This window comes from Heloderma suspectum, chromosome 1, assembly GCF_057233095.1.
Source record: "Heloderma suspectum isolate Gila_16-S chromosome 1, 16-S_ref, whole genome shotgun sequence".
NCBI lineage: Eukaryota > Metazoa > Chordata > Lepidosauria > Squamata > Helodermatidae > Heloderma > Heloderma suspectum.
The window spans coordinates 86864887-86869411 of record NC_139458.1 but is presented as its reverse complement, the minus strand read 5'-3'; the positions used below and the strand labels follow the sequence as shown (position 1 = coordinate 86869411).

At 38.1% G+C, this 4525-nt stretch overlaps 1 protein-coding gene across 4 annotated transcripts in view; it reads left to right on the top strand.

The window, feature by feature from the left end:
- Positions 1-4525, top strand: part of TTC17 (tetratricopeptide repeat domain 17) — a 98374-nt gene that overhangs the window by 347 nt on the left and 93502 nt on the right. The gene's annotated exons all lie outside the window — the stretch shown is intronic.

The following is a 4525-nucleotide window of genomic DNA, read 5'->3' as shown; positions in this document are numbered from 1 at the left end:
GTGAGGGAGGGTCTCCTCTTGTCGCTGTAGGAACCGTCACCGTACAAATATTCTCCCCCGCCCTCAACTCTCCCCGACCATTTTCTCTCTGCTGTAGTCCTCTGCGTAGGGAAGAGGCTCTCGGCGTGTTCCCGCTGTCTGACATGCAGCCCCGTCACCTCCCGTAGGACACTTGGTCCCTTTCTAGAGGAGTTGTCAGGGGTGCTGCCCTCCCTGTTCGGTGCCCTAAGCTGAGGCGAGAGTTCCAGGTAGAAACACGCCCTCCTTCCTGTGTCTTAAGGTAGTTCTTTGCAGAGATCCGCATATCTACTGCTGTCCTCAGTAAAGCTAAAAAGAGGCTTGCGGCACTCTAAATACCAAAACATTTACTCTGGGCATAAGCTATCGTGGACACTAAATGAGATGCACCAATAAAGTTGTATTTCTGTTGTTGCTCTTCGTGGGCATTTCTATGATGATAAGAACTCTGCTGGATTGGAACAAGAGGCCATCTAGTCCAGCATCCTGTCTATTAAGCTTCTCAGCAAGACCTTACTGGGAAGCGCACAAGCTAGGAAGGAAGCCAGCAGCCCTTCCCTGTTGCCTCCCGACATCTAGTCTTCAGAGGTATACTGCCTCTAAACATGGAAGTTCTTTTTAGTTATGGCGAGTAGGTGTTGATGTCTTTGAATTTGTCTATTCTTTGCTTAAAGCTGTAGAAGCTGCTGTTTATCACTGGACCATAGCATGTGTATCTGAATTCCAAAGTTTACTGTGTCTTACATGAAATAGTATTTCCTTTTATTTGTCCCAAATCTATTGCCAATTTCATTGGGTGACCCTAAGTTCTAATATTATGAGAACAGTAGAAAAAACTTCTTTCTCCACATAATTTTATAAGCATCAACATTAGTCGCCTTTTCTAAACTAAAAAGCCCCAAACATTGTACATTTTCCTTGTTGGGAAGCTCCAGCCCCCTAATCACTTAGTGCGCTCTTGTAGTATTTTACATTTCTTTCCTAATAATTCCCAATGCTGAGTTCTCCCTTTCCCCCCACAATTGCTGCATCCTGTCTTGTGGCCCCAGTGAGCTGTGTACTGTGGCCTCTCCATTCTCTCTCTTGGTAGTAGAGCGAAATATCCTAATGTGCATCACTTTTTAAATTGTTGTTGTTGTTGTTGTTCCATTTATATCCCACCCTTTTCCCTCTTGCAAGGAACCCAAGGTAGCTTACATGCTCCATCCTCTCCATTTTACTTTGCAGCTACATTTGCTATTTTGTTTCTCCTTCATCCAGTTTAGAAATATCATTCGTAGTTTCTTGGAACATTGCAAACTTGGCTACCTTACCTCACTCCAGCTCCACATCATTTAGAAATGTTAAGTAATGATGATTCCAGAATAGAGTCTTAGGGACCCCCACTTCTCGCTTACATATACTGTTAAAAAGTTCACTTTATTCCTACCCGTTGCTGTTTGCTTTTTAGCCAGTTAGTAATTCACAAGAGGACCATGACTGCTGTATATTTAGAAGCCATTGTCAAAAGGATTTTGGAAGTCTCAAGTATATAACATCTACTGAATTTCTGCTATCTTATATTTTGTTGACACTCAAAGAATGTATGAATATAGGAGGAGCCCTGTTGGATCAGACTAAGTCCTATCTGGTCCAGCATTTTGTTCCCACAGCGGCCAACCAGATGCCTATGGGATCTAATGTAAAGCAACCCTTTACAGAAGCCATGCTAATTCCTTAATGCTGTTTAACCATGCTAATTTCAAGAATGCTTTCTACCTAGGGCAGTAATTGAGAGGTCTGTAATTTCTCAGATCCCCTTTGATTCTCTCGTTAACTGGTTTGATTTTGTAGGAAGTGCTGTCAGGGTCACCTCTGTCTCCTCATTAAGCTTGCTGTCTTTCTGCCTTTCTGTAAAGGATGGGAGAGTATTGGCAGAAGCTGAAAAGTACAAAGTCCCATTTTGCTGTGGATTTGACACATCACTGCTCTTGGGCTACTTCCTCTTAAGATTGCAACAGAATAGGTTGGATTGATTTAAATCAAGTTTCTCATTGGTACTTCATATATTTCCTAAAAAATGGTGCAAATTTCACCACTAAACATGTTAATCTACAACTAAAGAGATTATTTACAGTGTGGTTTCATTCTTCCAACCAGGCCTTGCATCAGTTTGTCACACTGTATAAGTGTTGCACACTTTCTTTTTTTACCCTATAGAGGGAATATATTCCCATGTGGGATTTGCCATAACAGTTTGTGAAGTTAAGAATGAAAATATAAAAACGTGTGCACTGGACAATGTTGTCCTCTTTCCAGTATTACTCCTTTTTGCTTTATTCTGCCTGGGCCCAGCTCCACCTTCACAAAAACAAAGTAGCAAACAAAGTGAAATGCCTATGATTGGTAGAAGACTAGAACACTGTTATTTTCATGACATGAAAATGAAATGTCTCTGGTCAGTAGAATGTACATTTTCATATTTCAAAATGTTCAGATTCGTTCTTCATTTACATAGAAAAGTAACACATTTTATGTATCTGGTAGAAGGCATTGATTAACTTTAGAGCTAACATGCTGATATTCAGATTATTTTATATTAACAAGTTTCTTTAAAAAACTTAAAACTTAAAATGTAAAAAAAAATTGCAATTTTAAAAAATCAAATAAATTCAATAGTCTGATCTTAATTTTTTAAAAATAATCGATTTTTACCCACCCTGCACCAGAGAAAAGGAATGCAAGGAGCACAATGCTGTGATACAATCCACCAAATTGTGGCTTTTAGTGTTCTCTGAGTGAAACATATTGCTCGTTTATTGATAGAGAAGATTGCTTGTTCTGCATTGCAACAAATGGGAATATCCATCAGTTCAGTAAGCACCAATGACTAGATAAGGTATAGGAGGTCATATTCATATATAAATCTACTCAGCAGGCGCGGTTAACCAGAAATACAGCACAGAAAAAGAATGCCATGGCAGTTTGTTTTCCATTTTTCGTACATTCAGTCTTTGCCAGCACCTGGGAGCTTTTCTACCAACATAGGAGTGCTTATCTAATGTTGAGTTATTGGGTGCAGCTTTTCTGTTCTAACCTGATTGGTTTTCATATAAGAGGTATTCTTTTATGGGTGAGTTCAGTAGTTAGTCTGCTTTTATGGGGCTTTCTGTTCCTTAGTCTTCTAATCACATATTTGTTGTTATCTGTATTAATTTACTTTTATTTTTCCCCTGTACTTTATTGTGTATACATTGATGACAACAGATCAATAGATATTTAAAAATTGGAAAAGTTTAGTAATACTTTAAAACCATAGCTGAATATGGAGGCCAGAAACTGAATTGACATTCTGGTCATAAATTCTTATTTGCTAAGCAGTTGTGCTTAAATTGTTCTATAAATCATGTGCCTGTTCTGCAAACTTGTTAACTTTCCTGTAATAACTAATATTAATGCCATTTACCATAAGGGATCTTGAAAGTGACTGGCTGTAGTATTTCTTACTCTTCCAATGTAACCTCCTTATAGGGTACAAAGTTTGAGGGTTAGAGAAGTTCATAACCATATTCTTTCGCTTGGGCTGAGTTCAGTGGAACTAACTGCCTAATAAGTGTACATACGATTGCAAGCCTTAATCTCGTGGGTATGTTGTAATTGCAGCCCTGTAATAATCCTAATCTTTAGCCCTATAAACTGATTGTATTCAAAAACTTAGTGAGGCCTGTTGGTGTATGGCAATTTGGAAATTGCAGGTGGTTTTGTGCTACATTTCGTAGTTATAATTTTGCATGTTGCACTTCATAGTCTCATCTATTTTGCATTACTGTGTGTCATAAAATATCATAATATTCAGCTAGCGTTATGATTGAATTGGGCATATCTGCAATATTTTGAAATAGAATACTGGCAAGTTATCTAGCTTGCTGCCTGACCCCATGTATCTTTACTCAGACATTTGTCCCAAAAAGTGGGCATAGGGTTCTAGCCTTGAATATAATACAGAAATAGATTCATTACTAGCTGCCATGATTCATGTGTTTTCTGATTCAGAAAACACATGATTGTTGATTATTTGGGAATCAAGGCAAGATAGAAATTCAAATACTAATTATTATTAACTGATGTTTATTAATATAGTTGAGCGCATTTTATTTCTATGAGAAGCATGGTTAATTTAAGCCATATTGGATGTTAAATTAGATTAGTGTGTGTGTGTGTGTGTCACTTTACACAGGTTTTTGCACCAGTGTTTATTTTCAAAGCTATCTGTGCAGAGAGAATGATAGGCAAACTCTAAATCAGGCAAGGTAAACCTTTCTTTCTAGAAGACTGAATATCTTGATTCTGCAGCAATTTTAGATTTTAACATCAGAATATTATGAAGTTTAATGTTTTTTAGCTCAAATAACATTGTGTTTACAGAGGGTTGAATCCAATGAAGGCATAGGAATCTGTGTTTGTCCATCTAGCTTACAGTGAGTGACAGTGGCTCTCCACAGTCACTCAGGAAGGAATATTTCTGCAC